The sequence below is a fragment of the Brachyistius frenatus genome, unplaced genomic scaffold, assembly GCF_029030835.1.
Source record: "Brachyistius frenatus isolate BFR_SWC_R1_liver_20210118 unplaced genomic scaffold, ASM2903083v1 Contig_74, whole genome shotgun sequence".
NCBI lineage: Eukaryota > Metazoa > Chordata > Actinopteri > Embiotocidae > Brachyistius > Brachyistius frenatus.
Window position 1 is genome coordinate 1,699,531 of NW_027210673.1, and position 23,231 is coordinate 1,722,761.

Below are 23,231 nucleotides of genomic sequence, written 5' to 3' on the forward strand. Positions count from 1 at the left end.
GTAATTTCTTCATTATTTATGACTGATTTGTTCATTAAAATGCACCTGCATACTTAATGCCTTTACCTTCTCCTATTTCCCACCCAGAAATCTAGACATATCAGTGCCTTGATGTTATATATGGCCATTTATAAGAAAATGGAAACAGCGAAAGCATAGCAGTGCAAGCCAGTTTAATCTTGTTTAATGTTTGATGGTATTTGCTTGAAAGCGAAAGCAACAAGTACATAATTATCTGTCTAATTAAGCTGCCAAAACACAAGCACATTGCTGGAGCACCTCTGAAACAGTGAGTGCACCATTCATTAGCATGTGCTATAAGCTTATTAATCATCTAACAGCCAATTAGCACACTGTTACCATTTGCAGTGGGTGTGTAAATAAATTCCTGGGTTAATTTCTTCCTCTGATAATAAAGGGAACATTATGAAAATTAGCTCTGTGACTATGTAAATGATCTATGTCGTTAATTGCACAGCAGCGATAGATGTTTGCCATGAACCGGGCTGGTGATGCAACAAATATTTCCCGGGCTGTTAGAGAAATTAAACGGATAGCTGCTGATTCCCTGGAGGAATCCACAAGCTACAATAATGACATTTACCCAGCCCTCTGGCACACTGATAATGACTATGTCGCTGCTTGGCACCAGGCCAGTGGGAGGTGAGGGCGATGGTGTGGGGCTGGCAATCATCTCTGAGAAAGACAGCACGGACACACACAAATATGCACACACACACACGCTGGCCACACTGTCAGAAAAACAGTGGGCTTTAAGGACTAAATCAGCTCTTGTATCACCCACTGGTAATTAATAATAATTGCTTTCTAATAAGGGCCATGCCATTAGCAAATTACCTCTCTACTGAAATGCAACCGCAGCAGAACATGCTGTTATTGGAAATGGAATCTAATGGGATTCACTTGACCAAAATAAAAACATAAAAACACACACACACACACACACACACACACACACACACACACACACACACACACACACACACACACACACACACACACACACACACACACACACACTGAATTCATTGAAAACAACTGATGACCACTCGCTGCTAATGGAATTAGATGCATAATGCATTACAGCTGTCAAAATAATGTCATCACTTCCACAGACATCGAACTGATGCTGAATCACCGCGTAGCTCTGACAGCACAACTGAGGGGGGGGATTTCTCTGCTGACGTTTTACTGACAAGTGAGGGTAGTGAGAGATGTTTGGATGTTAGAGAAACAAAAAGCAAGGTGGGCTCTGTTTCCTTTTGCTTGTCCTCCCCTCCACCCACCCACCCCCTCCATGTTCTGGCCTCGTGATAAATGCTTCAAGCTGGCCTTAACCATGCGTATGACAGAGGAGGAAATGGAGGCCGGTGCAGACAGACAGGATGAATGGAGCATTTACTTCGGGTGGCTTCCATAAAACAGCCTTCCATGCAATACTACCCCTGTACTGCTGACAATGTCTAGCTACTGACTGTGCAGCTCAGATACTTTAGCAAATACCCTCTGCACGGCCGACCAAATAAAGTCACGCTTCACTAATACCAACAAAATTCAGAGTAGGGATAGACCTGAAGTATGCAACTCGTAAACTTTTAATCACGACTATTGATAATCGTGTTTTTTTCATGCACTTTTGTGGTCATAAAAAGATGACATTGGTTGGTATTATGAAAGGATTATATTTAGCTGTTTGGGCCACAGCTATTCTGTCATATTAAGTGAACGCTTTGAGTTACAGTTTATTTATCAGCTGCTCAGTCTCAGTGCAGCCAGCTTCTCCCTCCTTCTGCTGCCCAATCAATTAACACACGCGTAATACCAGGCCTACTAGAGCCAGCCAAAACTTTCTCAGCCCTGTCATCTGCTGTTGGAACAATTGCTTAATATAACACCAGACTCGGAGGAGCACTTACCAGGGTCCAATCTTCTGGAATCAATAACAACAGGCAGGCTATATTGTTTCAAACAAGGAAACAGTGGGGGATGAGAGGCAGAAAGAGAGATGGGAGGTAGGTCAATACAAGTGCTCGGGTTTAAGAGATGCTGGCTCAGCCATAAAAAAAACACATTGTGCCCTAAAGTGCTGCTGTTCTCTGACATGGATATAAACACCACTTCCTGGGCAGAGGGTCTGTGTATTGTAGAAGTCTGACAAAGGACATGGCCTATCACCAGGCCTCTACGCAACTAAGAAAAGTCATGAGGTTTAACCTCTGAGCAGCAACACAACAGCTAAAGGGCAATATCCTGAAGGGAGACAAAGTGTTCCTGTCTACAGCTTTTGTCACCAGCACTTTGGGACACTGTCAGGGAGTGGCAGCAGCCCTGGTATTTAGGGTCAGGAAAAATTTCATTTTCTTGATAATAATTCTTCAGGAGCTGTCCATCAAAGTTGATGAAAATTCAAATTGTGCTGCAAGCAGATGATTAGAAAGGCATTTACCATCCACATAACACAAATGTCACAGTCTTGCTAGCATAACAATGTCAGAGCAAAGCCACCCAGCCGAGCTAATGGAGAGCATTTTTCTAGTAAGTGAAGCTGTTGCCTCCCTGGGGCCCGTCAATGTCAGAGCCGCATGGATCGCATCATTTCCTGTGCCAGCAGGGTAAGCTGGCTGGAGACACCACAAGCTATCGATCTGTCTGTAATCACACAAGCAGTTTTGGCTGCAGAAAACTTCATCCTGAAGTGCTTAGCTTTAAGGATAGGATCCAATTTCTTTGCACAGTGCAGGAGAGGACTGGAGGGTGGAAGGAGAGCAATACGGTGTCAGTGATCTTTACTACAGGCCTGAAACAGAAGAGCAGACCGATATCGACAGCATGCTGTCTATCATCGACAATGGAGGCCTAAATCTGCCCCTGTATGACCCGGTGGAAACACTTGTGTGAGACCACACCACTGCTGAGTCTTTTAGCACACAATCCAATAACCAATCCTTTCAGATTTCTGCTACCAAAGGGAGTAAATGAGAGGGAGCAGATCACTGACAAATAAAAGACAAGAGAGGAATGAAGAGCCACAATCGTGACATTCTGGGTCTCCTATTTTCAAAGAGAGACAATGTTCTCTGTCTGTGCTCAAGCATTTGTATTAAAAAATTATCACATAGCTGAATGGCATTGACAAAATGTGAATTTCTGTGAAAAGTGACGACAAAATGATAGGTTTTTTTTTATGATGGAAATTTGAATAACTGTCTATTTTGGGAGCAGAAGAGACAGTTTCGACCGAAAGCGAACGGGTGAATGATCACACCTGCATCTTCGGATGAAGACAGTGAACCTCGAGGTGCAGAAAAAGGACCAAATGAGAGAGCGAGGAAGCAGGTGAAGAGGAGGTGTGAACTTCAGCATCCTTCCAGGAGGAGTGTGATCATTTCTGCCTCTCATCTCACTTTTCTTTGATGTATTTACATGAAAGTATCAACAAGCTGGAATCTCAAAAAGAAGGTCTAAATGTCTGAAAACTGATTTGTTTTAGCTGATTCTATTGTTCTATCATGTCAATAAATAAATATATAACAATAAATCTGTTCATAGAGATGTATTCTTATAAAGATTTTCTCAAAATAGGAAAGTTTTGGAGGGTGAATAGAAAAAATATGATTTCTATTATATTGGGTTTGCTATCAAACTTAAGTCCAACAGTATTAATTTATTTTTATTTTATTTTATTTTTTTAACTGTATGGCCACATAAGAAAACAAAATAACCCTGTAAATCCATAAAGAAATCCTTAAATGATGAATCTGAATGAATATTTTCTCTGCTGCCTCAACAGAAGCAGATATGCAGAGGACCAGGCGCCTGCAGACAGACAGAGGGAGAGCTGTCTGCTCCTCTATGGCTGCTATCAAACAGCACACCACGACTTCTTCCAGCTTACAGCACGCTACCTGCATACGTCCCCCCAGTTGCCATGGTAATAGAGACTGGCGTAAGTAGTGGCGGGCCAACCACAGACATCAGAGCAGCTGTTAAGCAGAAACATCAGACGACTGCAGGCAGAGGTGATTTATTAAGCCCGTGTTCAAAGTCCATCTGAACCGTAACAAGCCAATAAGCATGCGACGGATCAAATACATTAAATTGATAGAGGAAGCCCTCTCCCTCTTCATTACAGTGTTCATATTACATTCCACCATGCATGCAAGGCTGAATGAAAGGACAACCAATAAGCTGAATACAAGATACTGGAGTGTGCTCACAATCGAGCTCACAGGCTTATTTGGAGCATCATGTTTATGCACATAGTGAGACATAATTTGCTCCTAAATAATTGACTTCTCCAGTGTTAAGATCTCAGGACACCCTTTCTGTTTATTAACTGAGTGGCCTTTGCAGCATGCGCGGTATGCGCGGCATATTAGCCTTTTAGAAATGTCTTGTCAAGCCTGCCACCAGGCTGTACATAGAGACTCTTTTCCGCAACACACTTCCTTCAATAATAACCTTCAACTAACCTTTAAACCACAGTGAATAATTTCAATCCCATTTTCATATCAATGGCTGAGTCAAGCCGGGCAATTATCTTTTATCCGTATACTTTGCTGTCAGTGGAGAGAATAATAAAGTTTTCCCTTGTGAGGAGCAGGAGAAGGAAAAAGAGAGGGAGCCAAAAAAGCAGAGCAAGATGCTGGAGATGCTATCTAAAGACATTAATGCAGCAATGAATTATTCAGTAATGACTACAAGATCTGTCATAAAAAAAAAAGCTCTGCTAACATCTGCACTGTGTTCTGAGGGGGCTGAGCAGAGCAAGGCATTGACGCCAGAACGCCTCTGAAGATAAACATGACAAATTGGCAGATCATCTGTTCAATTAGGATAGCAGAGCAGGTGTGCCGGTGAGGTGCCTGTGCCACAGGATGACACAGTTACCACGCCAAACCAGAGGCATGATGGGAAATACCTTGTTTGTGTGACAGTGATTTAGAGCGATGCACCAGAAGGATACCCCGTGAAAAAAATAGGATATTCCCCTCGGTGCTCATTAAAATTCGGCTGCAGACGGCACCCTGCCCCTCTCCCCCTCCATTTCATCGCTTCATCCTTCTGCTTCTGGCTCCTCAGCTGCCTGACTGGACCTTCCAGGATCATTTCTTATTAATTCATAAAACATACTGCACTGGTGATTGGATTGAAGTGAGCAGTGGAGCAGCAAAACATGAGATATGGAAAAATATCACACATTTTGGCGAGCAAGCAAGCAGGCAGGCAGGTGGGGGGTTGGGGTGGGGGGTTGTGGTGGGGGGTTGGGGGGAGTAGAGAGGAGAATAAGTGGTGAACAGGGAATGGGATGCATGTGTGAGAGATGATGCTGGGGGGGGGAATCATGGGGGCAAAGGAGGGAGAGGAGGTAAAGAGAGAGGAGGGGAGGGGGGGTGCAAGCAAGAAACATGTTTTGAAATATTAATCTGTGGTTCTGGCCGTGGGCTGGTGCACAGAGATGAAAAAACGCGAGGGAACCTTTGAAGCGAGGGAATGTTCCCTGAATTTGTGAAGCGGGCGCTGCACAGACGGCCATGTTGGTGGAGAACAACTGGGGCAGGTGCCATGTTTCTGAGAGCTCTCGTCTCCACTCTATCCCATATACGGCTTACTGGTGCAGTGTGTATTTAGAGTGCTTCTTTTTCCCAGTCGTGACACAAATGAGATGAGTGTGGTACAGTCTCTTAATCCCCAGTGCCTTGTAAAGCCTTTGAAAGGAATACTTACTGCGGCATAAACTATCGTTCACAGTCTTAAAGCGAGCGCAGGCCCCGTGCTCTGAAGGAAGGACCACTTCCTACACCGAGCGTCCGCTGGCTACAGCATCATCAGATTTAGGTGAAGAGGGGATATCACAGGATCTTATTGAGCCTTAATGGCCAGCTGAAACTCTGCAGAGGGACTAATAGATTCAGCACTCTGTTGTGACTGTGCCGGTTATAACCACTTACACCTGTGTGAGGCTGAGCGGCTGGCCGCATCACCTCTCAGCCATGATCTCCTTACATGTACAACACCACCTCTCCCCCCAGTCTCTACACAAAGCTGTACAAGTGCCCACAACACACAAGAAGCAGCACGAGGACGTCAGCAAAAAGTGGCAAAAAGTGAAGGCTCATTAAGCATGAAAAAAAAAAAAAACAATTTAGGTAGATAACTTAATATGTGGTCCTCGAATTTACCACAGCAAACACATCCGCTATGAAGACGATACATTAAAACACTTTGAAAAATCACACTGGGAAAAGTCATCATCATTAAAGCGTAGTCAGGCTAAGTATCTTAGATGAATTATGCTCCCTAGTATCAAAAGACAGCAGGAATAACATTGAGAGTGTGTCCTTTTCTCTTCTGTTCTCTGGCAGCACCCTGCTGGGAAACTTGAAATTACCCTCTGTCTGGCTATTCTCCACTAATAATAATGATAAAGTTTTTTCTCCCTAATTATGCAAAGAACTCTCAATTAGCATAACTCGTCCTCTGTGTCAGTACAAACAGCAGAACACCCCGCGGGCCCATGATGGTTTCATTCTCAGCCTGTTCTTTTTTTTTTTTTATTATTCTTTTTTCTTTTTTTCTGACTTACTCTCCTGAGCTAATGAAGATGTGTGTTAATAAAGATAGCTGGGGCAGTGGTGGAGTTGTTGCAGGTGTAAAAGGAGCTGCTATAGGAGGAGATTATGATGCTGTGTTTAGTACGGTGCCCTCTGCAGGCCTCCCAGAGGGGCTGCAGCGCTGTGAAAGCAGGCCTGCAGCCTCAGTGGAGAGGCAGTGACACATACTCCCTCTCACGCAGCCTGCAGCGAAGATTAAAGATGTATGTTTAGGGCAGATCAAATAGAATGCAGAATCCACAGGCCTACAGAGAGAAAACAACACATTAAAAAAGATTTTAAATAAAACCATACACACTGTATGCTCCAGGCTTTGTCTGAGCCTGGAGTCATGGTGGCTGATAACGTCCATCAAGCTCGCTATCATCAAAAGAAACAGGCGTCCTGAAAACCAGAGCCACTGGTTTAGATTTGTGCATTTTAAGGACAATACAGTCCTCAGGGGAAACCTTGAAAGAAGCTGCAAACAAATGACGGCCTGGTGTAGGATCCTGTTCATGTAAATGCATCATGGGAGTGTGCTGTCACCAAGAGATGATAATCAGGCTTTACGGACACACAAGTGACCCCCTGGGACTCAAAGGTGTCATATAGTATAGCTTTTAAAAATGCGCAGGAGTGTGAGAAAATAAGATGTTAAAAGCTGAGCGAACACAGGTGGAAAAGTGTGTATTATGTAGTACTGAGTGCTGATGAAAGTGCCTGTAAGTCCTCAAGGGTTTGGCAGTAAACACTACAAACAGACAATCCCCAGAGAGGCCCACCACCTCCCTCCTCTTCCTCCTCCTGCTGTCTCTGACGAAGTGCTCTTTGAGAGGGAACACCATTAGGACCACACTGAAGGTGGAGACAGCATTAACTTATAAAAGTCCAACTAGTTGCCAGTAACCCCTTGAATAGATCCACTGCTTCTGCTGACTTGTGCTCTATCAAGTATCGTCAACACTGAAAAAAGTCACAGCTGAAGGTGTGAAGTGGACACCCAGCCACCGCATGACACGGAGATACCCAATCACAGGACAACGTTTTGACACATCAGCAGCACTCCAGAGGGCCTGTGTCGACTCAAGTGTCCACATTTCTGCTCGGTGGGCTCTCGGCCCGGCCCGGCCAGGAACACACACACACACACACACACACACACACACACACACACACACACACACACACACACACACACACACACACACACACACACACACACACACACACACACACACACACACACACACACACACACACACACACACACCATAGTCAGGCATGTGCAATGGGTGGAGCACTGTTTTCTGTGAAAGGTGGAGACGAAAGGTCACATTATGGTGTCAGATGAGACATGGCTCTGGGTCCGGCCTTCTCACAGATCGGTCAGACACATTAGTGGGACATGTTTTCCCATCGCCTCATTTGAGGTGTGCTTGTGAGCCTCGTGAAATCCTCTCCCGTCCTTACACTTCCACTGCCACAGGCACTCACAGAGAGACAGAGAGACAGAGAGAGAGAGAGAGAGACAGAGAGACAGAGAGAGAGACAGAGGGAGGCGAGTGAGAAAGAGAAAGAGAGGATTTCACAAATGCCTTCATCATTTAAACGGCTGTGCTGTCGCTGGAGCGCAGCATGAATAATTCAGCGAGACTGCTCCTTCTTCAAACAGACAAATAGAACAGGATTACGCCTCCACAAAACAAACGGTAAACACGACAATCAAAACAACAGAATTAATTAGGTAATTAGGGAGACAAAATAAATGTGAAATAATGATAAACTCTTCGGAGACCACAGCTGCAACTCTGTTACAGTATGCAAATATGCAGATTCAAGAGTTCAGAATACATTACAGGCTCACAGGATTGTTTGGAATGAATGGCACTCGCAACCATTTTTAAAATGATGAGATTCAACACATAATCCACGGCCAAGCACACTGCTGAGGAGGAATTTCAAAAGTGTATTTGCAAGACACCCGTGCACAAATCTATATGAAGCCAATCAATCACTGCTGATGAATATTCAAAGCCATTTTTAGTAGATCATCAGCAGAGGATGTATTGCTTATTTAATGTCCATATTGCTTAAGAACCCTGGGAAAAATTGACTCATGCTTGTACTTGAAAGTTGAAAGAGATTATAAGTCTCATCTGTCAAGACTATATTTGTATATACACAGTGACACCATTGAGCAGGGAAAAAAAAAAACAGATGTAGGGCTTACATAATTGAAGAATGAACAGCAATCCAGCTCAAGGATTTGTAGTTCATTTACAGTCTCGAGTTAAGAAGGCCTTTATCTCCTTCTCATTCCAGCTGGAGTATTTCAGCGCTCTATAGCCGATTAAAAGTGTAAGCAAAGAGAATCCTTCTCATCTCTGGGAAATCCAACCATGAAGAAGAACTGACAAAAGTGTGCAGAGAAGCAGGCCTGCAGAGAATTTTGTTTGCCTTGTGATCTGGAAAGGTCAGGGCTAAACTTTCTGCTCGCAGCAATTAATGTCTTCGACTCATGCACAGGAATTGCAGTTGACATCCTCAGCTTTCATCAAATGACAGTCTGGCACCGGGGGCTTAGGTAAATATGAGCTATCCATTTCCAGCAATATTTAAATCACATTTCCAAATTGCAGCCCTTGAACAGCAGTTTAGAACGGGATGAGGAGGTTGAGGCATAATGACAGCTTCTCTGGGGTTTATTGAAAGTGATGAATGCTTAGAAGAGGGGATTGCTCAATGTGAATTCATGAATTTGAAAGAGATTATCTAAGCACAGATGAATTTGAAAGTCCTGCAGCTCAGCACTGATGCAGTGTATCAAGGGCAAAAAAAAATACTGAGCACCACCAAGTGAAAAAAAAAAAAGAGGCATCCCTTCAACAGCCTGAAAAGCCCTTTTGCCGCTGGAACAAATTAGCTCTCTAAATCTGATAATGCTTCCATCCAAACCAGTTTCATCAGCAATATCAGGGCAAGGGGGGACACGACATGACACACGAGAGTGGAGACACACTGTGCAGATACTGTGCACGACATGACACACGAGAGTGGAGACACACTGTGCAGATACTGTGCTGCCTAATCTACCCACTATATATGCAGCAGCAGCAGCATATAATGATGGATAAGTAAGAGGTTGAAAAACAAGCCTTGATGTGGACCAAAGCAGCAGGGGTCACAAAAATAAGGAACAATCAGTGGCTGTTATGCCTTAGAGTGAGTACAAATTTACTGCCGAGCTGCCTCTAAACTGCTGGGACTAACTATATTAGCCACTGCTGAATTCAACCCCCTGAAGACAGCATTAAAGGCTCTACAAGACAGACTGGAACACAGTGGTGCTATCAAAGGACCACAGAAACAGATCCCCTGTGTCACGGGCAAGAAAAGAAAATACATCACTAATAAATGAGATACAAAGAAGAAGAAAAATCTGGGACAAAAAGAATGTGTCGCACATATTTTGTGCGAGTCAAATGGAATAGCGAATGAGAAGCTGCTGCTGCTGCTGTCCTGCAGGGGCAGGGCGGCTGTTTTTCTACGACAGCACATCCCCATCTATGCCAGCACTCATTTACTGATCTCATTAATATCCCTACTCTGAGGAGGACAGAGACAGCAGCCGTGAAACAGCCTCCCCCATCTCCTCCTCCCCTGCATCCTCCATGTGCCTGTTCCACTGGGTCCCCCTCCCTCTCCTCTCATCTCCGCCTCTCTGTAGTTCAGTAATTGGGCTCAGCTCATTGTTATTCAAAACCCTGTAGAACCAATTAGCTGCAGACCTCCTGACCCTGGGTTGCTATGTAATGGTGCAAGCTAAAGACTCTAAGTGAGGAAGCCAAGAGCAAAGGTTTTAAATTCCTTTAGTTCCTGATTAATAATCCTGTCAGGGCGATCAGAGACATTAAAGAGAAACTCTGGTTCAGCTCCTTCTTTTATGGCTTCTCCCTCATTTCTAGGCTGTCCATTAAAGCTTAATGATGCTGGGGGTTGCTCTCTCTCCTCTGTCTTGTCAGATAAATGTACAGTTAACAGGATAATGAGGAATCCTGATCCTCCAGCTATCTGGGACAAAGCAGACCTGTGACCCCGCTGGGAGGAAGTAGGGCAGCAGGGGAGGATGGAGAGAGAGCAGCGAGGACAGCAGAGCCAGTAGTGGCGTGGATGGCGGACGGTGATGTCCGGCTGCCCCGGAGGATCGAGATGAAAGAGCCGGGGCGGATGAAACCTGGGATGGAAGGCGGAGATGAGAGGGATGCAGATAACACCCTCATGCAACATTGATGAGGGGAGCGAAGGTAAAGGAAGAGCAGTGGTGGAGACTAGACAGCCTGCTGCTACAAGTGATTTGTTTAGCTGAGATACAAGAGTGCAGCTGTTTCAGTGCACTGGTTTTACCACAGAGGAAATAATCAGCTGCCAAGGAAGATTTTTTATTGTTGTTGTTTACACCCGTTTAAATGAGCTGGTATTAAAGGGGCATATATATATATATATATATATATATATATATATATATATATGAGATGTTATTGCACAACATGTCACATGCTAAGGCTATGTTTAAATACTAAACAGCTCTCTGGGGATTGCAGAGACTTTAATGGAAGACTATCCTACTTCTAGTGAAGAGAGAATTCTCACAGCAGACAGACACAGATAGCAACTAGCTGGTGAACATATAGCATAGCATTTAGCATAGCAATTAGCAGCTGATTCCCTCAAGAGTTGGTGGATACCAAATACAAAACTAGTGGAAGAGTGAATATCGGATTTACTTTCACAGGGTGACCACAAAACACGTCTCCAAATATAAGAGTGAACAGTCTTCTCACCAGATTTATGGCAAATGTAGATATTATATCAAGCTATTCCTCCAAAGTTATTGCTGTCTTTAAAGGTAAATCAGATTCAGATCCTAAATTCACATTTCCTATCGATAACAAGCTTGTAGACTGTCTTTGTAGCTGTTAGTCTCCGATTTATGAAGCTAATAATTGTTTGAAATCCCCTCAAGGCACAGAACCAATATTTGAGAATCGGCCCATATAAGGCCACCGACTTGGCTTGTTTGTGAATCATCCCTGCAGGTCGTTACAATCTTTGAACCAAGAGCCTGCCGAGCTCACACCTGTTTTCTGAATCCTATTTGGAGACACTGTGGTGTTTGCATTCCTGACGCTGAAGTGCTTATTTGGTTCAGTTCTCCGGGCTTGGCCGAGAGTTTTGGGAGGATTCACATGCGATGCTGTAAACACTGGCTGCTTCGAGCCCTCTGACACTGATGCATTGCCTCCCAAGCTGCTATAAATCCTTTTACAACAAACTCCATAAAGCTCTTTGGTGCCTAAATATTTATGGTTGCCAGAGTTTCCCCTTGAGGCTTGTTTTCTGTCAAAGTACCAACAGCAATAAGTCATGTGGAGCGACTCCAGACATCTTATCTGGGAGTCGGGGTAAAGGGCCTGGTGATCTGGCCATCTCCACCAGAGAAGGGGCACACGCCGAGGAAGGGCCAGTAATGAGCGCTTCTCCCTCCATCACTTCTCCTCCCTGGCCTCCTCTGTTAGTGGACTCAATTGACCCGCAAAACAAACATACCGCTGCGTGACCTCTGCTGATCAGACAGACAAACAAACAAACTTTTCTGCGTCAAAACTTCCAAGCACGCCTCTGTCAGGGACCACAGGGCAGTCAATGTAGGACAAACATGCTGGAAATATCAATGGACAGAAGACAATAACGGACATGACAAGCTGTAAACTGACCCGCCTGCTGCATGACTCATGGATCGGGGGGGGGGGGGGAATGGGTGTCAAATGGTGTTATTGCAGCACACTCAAGCAGTGTGTGGACCTGAGACGGCGGGGGAGTAAATGCAGGTGTGCTGACGATGAATCTCATACGCGGGTGCCTTCCTGAAAAGTGTAATTTTGCCCAGTGCAGTGTAGCTGTCAGCTGCTAAACACAGTGGCTCCTTGAAACAAGTGTCTCTAAAAAAGCAGCAGCGGGCCTGATGAGTCCTCAAGCATCCTCCCAGTGCTGTGATTACTGACGTTTACCCTCTTTAATATGTGTAATTCCCATTTTCTCTGATTCATGAGTAAGGGCCCTCAGGGGGACCACACTAAGTGGCAGTCTGCCAAAGCCCTCCTGTTGGAACAGCTCTAAGTCACTTCTCCCTCCACAGTGAGATCCAGCGTGACAGTTACAGGTTGTCTCATCTACCTTTATTGTTGTTATTTGCATCTTGGAGCACTGACGATAGCCTGAATGTACAATGACTAATGGTACGTGCTCTACATGCAGGTGTGACAGGATGATTTTAGTTCCTGACTGAATACCTATAAAAAGCACTGAAAAATAGTAACATGATATGTCACACACTGGAAAACACTCGCAAAGTGCTACTTTTGTCTAAATGCACATTAGCGCCTGTATTGTATAATCACCACTGGTTAGTATGACCAGAATAACTGACCGTGCCATGTTTTTCATAATCTATTTTCCAGTATGGTCATACATAGAGCCGTCAGGTCATAAACACATTCAGTTGCAACAGCCCTGCACAAATATTGCATTTGTGAGGCTCATATACTGCTAAATATTTACTGAGAATCTGTTAGAGAAGTGTTGATTCAACTGAGGATACACTTATTAAAGCAATACAGGTTGTTTTTTTTCGGTCAAACAACTTTAAAAATTAAAAAAAATAATGGATTATATTAACAGCTGGGGCAGCACAGTGGTGCACTGGTTAGCACTGTTGCCTCACAGCGAAAAGGTTCCGGGTTTAAATCCGGTCCTTCTTGTGTGGAGTTTACATGTTCTCCCTGTGCCCGCGTGGCTTCTCTCCAGGTACTCCAGCTTCCTCCCACCGTCCAAAAACATGCACCTCAGGTTAATTGGTGATTCTACAAATTGACCTTAGGTGTGAATGAGAGTGTGAACGGTCTTTCTTTCCGTCTGTCTCTGTGTTGGCGACCTGTCCAGGGTGTAACCCTGCCTTTGGCCAAAGTGAGCTGGGACAGGATCCAGCCCCAGCTCCCCCCTTCCCCCGTGACCCTGTTCAGGATAAAGCGGGTATAGATAATGGATGGATATTATCAGTTGTTCATGTTTTTCTTTGCACATCCCTCCAATATAATAACCTTCAGTGATGGGCAGCTATAACCTGAGCTTTTTTCAAGTTGACTGCTACAATACAGGCAAAGACAGGCTTCTGTCAAAATAATATTCCCTGCTTCGGTTAAACACCTAACAGAAAGTCAGTGAGCGGTCAATATAATATTCGATTTCTCCCATTTCCTGGCAGGAGGTAGTCTTCGTCTTCACCAACAGAGAGAATGTGAGAGGTAGTGGTTTCATTTAATGTCTAGTTGGTGTATTCTTTTCATCTCTGGGTTACAGACTGTGCTACAGGCCAAACACAGAAGGCTCACTGTTGGAGAGCAGCTACATGATGACAGACCCACCAAGAATGTTACCCTCACCGCCATATGTAATACAGCACCAGAGTTCCCTTATTAAGGAGTGAAATAATTTCCACCAAAGTGGTTGGTGGTGCTGACAGCTCAGATTAATGTTCTCTGTAAAACAGCCAGAATAACAACTGCTCCTGCACGCATCGTGAAAACCAGTACGTTTGGCTGAGGGAAGCCTGCCAGCTCTACAAATTCATGCATATTTGGGTCTGTGAACATCTGCCAGCGCAAATAATTTATGCTGTTCTCTCAGCTAAGGGGCAATGAATCCCCTCTGAAAAGTTTTCTCCAACTTCTACAGTAAGCCTGTGCGCCCGTCCGCCCCCCCCCGCCCCCTCCTTCCTTCCCTCCCTCCCTCCCTCCTCTCCCTGGTGTGAAGTGGTGCAGACACACGCTCCAACCACAGACCAGGCTGAATGAGGAGCATCCTGAGGCGTGTGGGAAAGTCCCAGGCACCACTTCAGTCGACCAAGAGCCAACTGTTTCCTGTCCCTCTTTGGGCCTCAGGGTTCGAGCGCGCTGTCAAGGCCATATCCAAAACATCCTCCATGCTGCAGTATGAATGGAGCTCTGCCTTGGGTGGGATCGCCACAGCACATATCTGCATGCACGCCTCGCTGTTGGGGCCCTGTAGATGTGTTTCTCCACTGGAGCGATGAATATCTTACGATATCGTGGAGGTGGATCAAAACATTTGAGCTCACTGACACGACAGAACTTCCAGCAGCTCTGCTGTTGTCTTCCAACACAATGGTATCAGGTGATTAAAAACTCAAAGGGGAGCTGTATTGATATTCAAAACACTGCAACCAACAGATGGCATATTAATCATTAACTGATTCTGTGCCATTTCTGTTTGATGTACAGCACAAAATTCTGGGCTAATTTTGCTCCACTATGTGCTGCTCGGCGATGATAGCTTGGTTATTTATGAGCAGAGAGGAAACCTACCATTTTCCTCTGAATTATAATAATACACTGTTCTCTGCTGCTATAGTCAATAAACCCAATTGGACATGATGCCAGCTCATACTCCATTAGATCAACTTGCAGCCGTCATTATACACCTGACAACTAATTATACCGTATGAAAAAGTACCTGGAAGCAAACAGAAAGTAGTAATTTAATAAATGAATACTTTGCCCTTTGACTCACACAGTGGAAATGTGTGGGAGGAAAGCCTATAGAAAAACCTCAGATGAACTCTGTCGTGTGTGTGTGTGTGTGTGTGTGTGTGTGTGTGTGTGTGTGTGTGTGTGTGTGTGTGTGTGTGTGTGTGTGTGTGTGTGTGTGTGTGTGTGTGTGTGTGTGTGTGTGTGTGTGTGTGTGTGTGTGTGTGTGTGTGTGTGTGTGTTATCATGACTCCTCTCGTCTTCGCCTTCTCCTCCCAGTCCAAACCGGTCTCTGTACACTCTCCTCCAGCAAACTGGCAGGAGGTCAGCATCAGGCCAATCCCCGGCAGCCCCCAGAAGGGAGCTGCTGTCAACAAGCAACATGGATAGTTTGAGCACTGAGGGCAAAGCTGTGGCACGTCGAGGTCAGGAGAAATCACTCAGCCCACAACTGACCAACAGCACAGTTGGAGGAGATGCCGCTGTCAAGGCTCAGGCCTCCTGATGAGATATCGCTGTTACACTCCTACAAATGTTAAACCCGCTACTGCCCACCCTGCCAAGAAAAAACACATTTTAACAGTATACAAAAAGCTATGACACAGTGTGAACACACGTTCAGACAATTTTCACGTGCTTCTGTCTATTTATTGAAAATAATAGATTATTTAAGATGAATCCAGAATATCTCAGGAAACTGTTTTTATTTTTCTTATCTTGTTGGCAGTGTATTATACACTCAGTTTATGCTAAAACCAGTTCAGTCCAATGCAACAGTCCGGCCGTTTATTCAACCTTCATGAATGTTATAATGATCACTACTGAAAATATCTGGCGTTAATTGAACTTCATGGTTACTTTGGAGGCTTTGTTTTTGTTGTTATATTGAAAGATATTTTTTGATATTCCACCTACCCTCAGCTAAAGGAGGTGGACAAATTACTAGAAACCTCTCGCAAAAAACTGTTCGAACACTAACATCAGAGGAAGGTGCCAAGAAGGCAGGATTTTTTTGTGGGCTGTTGAGACTGACAGATTTTAGCCAAGTGTTGCTATTGCTGCTCTTAGCTCACAGCTCAACATCTTCGTATTACAGCCAAGCCTGCCCTCTGCAGGTCAAAGTATGAAAACTTTACGTCCTGGTTTTGGATCAATTGTGAAAACTAACTGACTCGCCAATTGAATATTTTGTCCTTCGAGGTAAAAGAAAAAAAAAACTAAACTAAAGACATGAAGAGAATAAAACTTCTGGCTATGTCTAAAACATGGGGTCAAAGGTCATGTGGAAACTATCTGAATTTGCCACCCAATGTTATCCCCTGGTGCCCCGCTGTTGCACTTGCCCGCACACATTTCTGTTATTCAAGTCCCTCCGAATGATCATTTATTAGGAGAAAGTCACAGCGTTGTTGAAAGATACCGTCTGTTCCTCTTAAAGAGAAAAGTAACACAACATCTGATTTGACTTCTTGTTTTCCATTTGCTCCTCCGCCCCACCAATAAAATACAGGACAACATCCACAGTTAAATTTAGCTGCAGTCCTGTTAACTATCACACCGTGCAGTATTTAGTCTTGTCCAGTTCTGTTTTACTACAATTTGGTCTATTGTATCTTTATACTGCATTAAATAGATCCACCTTTAACATAAATAATGTAATAATATACATTTCTGTTATTTGGTATTGTGTTATCCAAGAGAAAAAAATGGCTCTTGGATAAACAGTGAATAAACAAGATGCTTATATACAGAGTCCCAGGCAGAACATCCATCTCAGTCTTGAGAGGTGTCAAAGGTTAAATGACACCTCTGCCCTGCATTTATCTTGTGAATGGAGGTTTTCGGAGATGGCTTATCAGAATATCCAAATTAACATAGAGACAAATCTACAGTGAAGAGGTGCAATTGTAGGCAGACACTCAGGCGTGGATCAAAGCTGTGGGGAGACACAAGGGAATAGCAGATGAAAGAGGTACACATTAAGCTGTTTACTAAGGTGACATGAAACGCTGTTTCAGCTCAGTATTCAGCCTAATGAGGGAGAGAGACACAGGGTTATCTTTTTAGATATTCAGAGCTGCCAGTTTTATATCCCTGCTCTACATCAAAAGACAACTCTGGTAAGGTGATGTATAATATAGTGAAGTCCCTGTAGACTAAATTAACATTTAACTATTCCATTGAAGGGCTCATTTGCACTTGGCTACTAACTAGCTCGGGTGGGGTCTCAACACTTTGGTGCATTGTGACTCCAGGAAGTGATTCATTTGAAGGGTCTAAACATTATTCTGTTGCACAAACTTTCCTCTAATTTACAACCACTGGATGGGCGATTATAGATGGTCTCTGGAAGTTGAAGCTTCAGCATAAAATAAAGCCGAATTTAACCAGTGTTACCACTGTGGGCATGTAAGTAGTGATAACAACCTCACAGAGTCTAAAATGATTGGATAGACTTACTAAGTAAGATGTAAAATAATCCATTAATTTACTCTGAAACAAGTCTGGGAGAAATAGTCAAATAAAACAAGAAAGAAATAGTTATTAGACAACCAGTGAAGGCGGGTGTCATGGAAATGATGTATTTCCAGTGAGAAATGAACAGATAAACAATGATTCAATGAACTGTCTTTTGTAAATTTAATATAACAAGATAATATACAAATATCAATAAGAATGATCAAGAATTCTAATAAGAATATTAAAGAATCAAGAATCACAAATCAAAGAATTACAGAGTCAATATATTTCAGCTCAAAGGACAGGCTGGTGCCCACAGGGTGTGCACCGTGAGTCTGACCCCACATACAGACACAGTCACACATTTGTAACCAAAGACATGTAGTCAAAACATAGAACAGGGAAATATTCTATCGTGGGAATGTTTTGTTTCCCTCTTCACTAGACACAACTAAGCAAGCTTCTCACTCACAAATAAAATGTGCTTCAGGTCTGCTGGAAAGTTACAGAGAATCATTGTAGCACACAGGTTATTACATATATATATATATAAGGTAATGATTAATTTTTCTGTTACAACGGGCAGCATTAGTTTGAAGGGGCAACAAGCCAAGAAGGCTGCTCAATGCAGGAGATGAATTTCAACCCCAGTGATTGGAAAAAGACCAGTCGTGGACTTCCTCGCACCAAATGCCAGGAAGAGAAAAATCAGCCTCACATATTTGTCAATTACACTCAGATCAGAATAAAATGACAACACTGTGGGTTAAAGAAAAGGCTGTAAGATGACCAAGGGCCACAACTTACTCTGAAATCACCACAATTTCTTGAATTTTGAATACCAGTGATAGAGATTTTAAAAAGTGAATGAGGCTTTCGCTGTATCTCTCTGTGCTTGTAAATTACTATGGGCGTTACTGAATCAGAAAAGACAGCGTCACGTTTAACTAATGTACTCATTTGTCAGATTATGAAAGAACATTTCAGGCCAGACTCCTCAGTTACACTGATCAGATCAAGGTGACCGTACTGTGTGGCGATGGAGGAAGAAATATTAAAATCCTCCACTTAAGCATGTTACAGTGTACAAATATTTGTGTACACTACTTGAGTGAATGTAGTTACTTTCAAAGCACTTGGGTGAGTCATGTTTCCGACGAAAGACAGGCTCTTCACAAGTATGATAAACCCGGAGTGAAAATTGAGTAAAGGCCCCAACACGCTCTGAAGCCTCTGAAGTCCTCAACCGAGTTGAGATCCTGCACACAAAACCACTACTACACCACATTGAAAACAGATGGATCAAATAGTCCTTCCCCTTTATTTGGACTGCTCTCTGTTATTGGAAAGAATCTCAGTAAGAATTACCAAATCTGGCCGCCGTTCAGGAAAACAAATGGACACAGATGTAGTTTTCCATTTTACAGGCTGTTTATGTCTTGCAAATTCCTTCTCCAGAAGAGCGGGATCGGTTCTTTCATGTTTTAATGGCTCAGAGTGACCGCAGCCCTTTGTGGCAAACGCACTTTTCCAATACTAATGACATACAGTCACACAAGTCTCTGGCAGCAGTGTGCTACTGAGGCTGCGTGCCCATTGTGTAATTAGTCTACCACTAAGTCCTAGTCTGGGGAAACATTCACAACCACATTAAACACTGACAGCCTTTCACCTCAGAGAGCTTGAAGCAGATGGATACGATCTGGTGGAGTAATATACAGCCCAAATGGCTTTCATCAGCCAGTTAAACTGATAACATTTGTTGTCTGATAGGAAGGGGCTTCTCTGCTGTCCCTGCAGGAGTTTGTCATGAGTTTACGGTCTGGAAGGCTGAGAAGGATTGGATGACAATCTTTTTATTGGCATTACATCTCCACAGTAACCTAATCTTTCTCAGGAGTGACTGTCTCATATGCGCTCCTCTTAGGAGAAAAATAATTGGTTTTGCGGGGAGAAAAAAACACGAAAATCTAAGGAGCAAGCGGTGTTAGTAAAAACCAGGACACTCAGTTCTGTAACGGATACAAGACTTTGGGGCTTTTGAGTTGTTCTGCCCAATACTGCCATCTGGTGACTCCCAAACAACATTACACTAGACCATACTTGGTAGGAGACGTCTTGATTTCTTTCACTTAAAATGTCTGTAGCTGAGATATTGAGAAAAGTGCAGTAAACAACAATGTGAAAACACGTGACAACATGAAATGAACCTAAAGAGAATCATCACCTGAATCTTCAGGTATCTTCAGCTTCATACTGAGTTTCAGTTCATTGTTTAGCTGTCGGGTACACAACTTTCATGTTCACTGTCACAGCGCTCACAGCATCATTTCCAGCTGCCGCGGGCAGCTGTTTTAAATGAAAAAGCTCAAAAGCCCTGACACACTAACTCGCTCAGTCCCAACCAACAGACACATTAAGAACTGGTGAACACGGACACGGTGACATTCAGCAGCTAGATATCTTACTGATGAGGTGGTGGAGATCAAAAACAGAGCTAAAAAAACAAACCTGAATAGAAATACATTTGTCCAGTGGCTGGAACAGCAAACAAATGATCATTTTAATGACAGTTGTAAGAAGCTGCTGGCTAAGAAATTCCCAAACAAACTTAAAGTTTTATTGGTTTTTTTTTTTTTTCACTTAAAGTGATACAAGCCTTATTGAGGCTTGTATTGTTTTAAATAATGTTTTCTAGACTAACTAAACATAAGTGCCGAAAAAAAACCCGTCAATGTACATTTGTTAAGAAATTATTGAAATCTGGTTTTGAGGGATAATGTAAACTATTTTAGACCCATTTGGAAATTGCTGCACCATATTAGGAACAGTTAAACAGTGAATTTAAACTTTATTTTCAACAATATATTATTAAGTTTGGATCGCTTTCTCTAATTGCTATTTTCATAATTCTCGATTTTACTGCATTTGATCTTATGTTCGCTAATAGATAGTTGACTGATATGGCAGTATAAATCAGCCCCTCCAGGATTTTAGCTGACGTTTATGATGATTGTTGATTATTTAAACTAAAGCTATTTAAAAAAATAAAATAAATGTAGTTCAGTAAAACTTGTTGGGAGCAGTCTCAAGTAAAGCAACTTAAAACGTTCTCAGTACTTCAGTGAACTTCCAGCAACTTGTTTGTTTAGATTAACAGAAGAGCAGAGGCTAATTTGCTCAAATATATAAAACACAACCACACGTGGATGTTGAAACAGCAGTTAAATCCTGTCTATGATCATCCCCAAAAAGCAACTAACTCAGGACAAGATCCCTGATGCAAGCGGTTTCTGCAGACTTGTCTGAAGTGCCTCTTTTGGTTGGCAGACCAGATCAGACACATACGGAGGGAAAACCTGCTGAACCCATCACTCTGACTTGAACCAGCCTCATTAGCGGTGGCCACATCACGCGTCTCTCTCGTCTATCAGGTAACGACAGCACTGAGGCTCCTCGTCATCTGGGTCACATGAAAGCCCTCCACACCAGAGGAAACCTCGGGGTGACCCCGGCCTCTCATGCCGAGTGTGAAGTGTTAATCGAAGCAGTAGATGGAGCCAAGCAAGGAGCAGGCACTGAGGTGTCTCCCTGAATGGATCTGCAGACCAGTCCTGTGTGCATGTCAGTCTTTCTGATGGGCTGTTAAAAGCCATCGGGGTGCTGTGATCCGAGAGCACACTCCAGTGAAAACACACATGGTCCCGGTTAAAGTTGGGGGAAATTGGATTAAAGAAAATTCTTCTTGAAGCGCTCTGGATTGTTCTTGCCATAACAACTGCGAAGCATCTGACAGATGAAACCACAAATCAGCCTGAAACTAATATTTAGCTTCTCTATTTCATGTCGAGTAAGTCACAACAGAGAAAAGAAGCCGTCTGGAGGAGAGCGGGGGAAGGCGCTCTGGCTGGGGATAAATAGACTATGACATTTCTTTCCTCAACAAGGAAGAATGATTACAGCATGAACAACATGCTCATGGTTAGACTTTATTTGCGTATGGGTGTCTGGATATTGTTTTAAGACCGACTTGAAGAATTGTGGACCTATAAATTAGCCCCCCCAAGTTGCCGAAAACAAGAGTTCTTAGGCCTGACTGCAGCGCATGCTTTCTATCAGTGGGGTTTTATTACACCACATGCAGCTGGAGACCCAAGTTTGGAGAGTTCACCTTGTTCAAACCATCAGATCAGGAAAACCATCTCCACCAGTATGAGAAGTAAGGAAAAAAATAAATAAATAAAGGTGTCTGTGTTACCGCACTTTGATTGAAGTTATTTTTAAGTGGAATATTAAAACCTATAAGGCAGAACTGGAGCCCAGAGCCGGGACTGCTTCCTTTTAAGTGTTCAAATTGAGACCATCTGTCCGAGTCATAAGCAAGTCACAAGTTAAACCTAATTTCTGCAAGAAAGAAGGAATCTTGGCTGCAGTCACTAACCGATTAGTTGAAATAAAGCAGAGTTCAGACCATGTGGCCGACACTCAAGACGCTCCTGGTTAAGTACTCAAACCAGACAGATACGGGACACGAGCACATCATTTGGGAGACTAATTAAATGCGTGTTAATCACAGCAGAGAAGAAAAATATATTTTACAGTAAGCCTTTTGAGAAGCGGGATGTCATGACAAGGTGACAGGGAGCAAACATGCACAAAACCAGGACCCTGAAAGCGAAACAACCAAATGGAGTTCGACCATCATTACTTTCACCATTTACACCTGTGAGTTTTCTACTGTGACATGTCAAAATATCTTTTAAACATCCAGCAGAGTTGGGGGGACTCTGTATGCAATGATGAGAGTTTTCCAGTGTTTCATAAATGACTTTGAAGCAGCAGTAATGACGACAAAACAATCACACATCAGTCTCTTGAGGGTTCCCATCAAAGTTCCCGCTCTACTGCTGCACTCGTCACAAACACACACAACAGATAACACACAACAGAAAACACACAACAGAAAATACACAACAACAGATAACACACAACAACAGATAACACACAACAACAGATAACACACAACAGAAAACACACAACAACAGATAACACACAACAGAAAAAACACAACAACAGATAACACACAACAACAGATAACACACACCAACAGAAAACACAACAGATAACACACAACAACAGAAAACACACAACAACAGATAACACAGCTGAGCTGAGATCACCAGACAAGCTTAATGTTACACATAAACGATAAAATATAAATGGCAAGGAACGAATGAGTGGAGTCGCAACTAACTTAATGATGCAACAGTTCAAAACAATAGGTGGAATTATTTCTACTAAAATATCAGCGAGTACGTTGGTAAAAGTACCAATACAACAAAGTAAAAAATACTCCTTTACAAATAAAACTCTGACGTGACAAATACGCAACCAAATACAGTTAAAGTATTTAAGTAAAAGTTTTGCCCCTCTGACTTATGTATGACATTATTAGATCATTAATACTGAAGCATCAGTGTGTAAGCAGTCAAATCTTCATTCCAAAAAAATTGTCAGAAGTGTGAAATAAATGTAGTAAACCAGAAAGTAC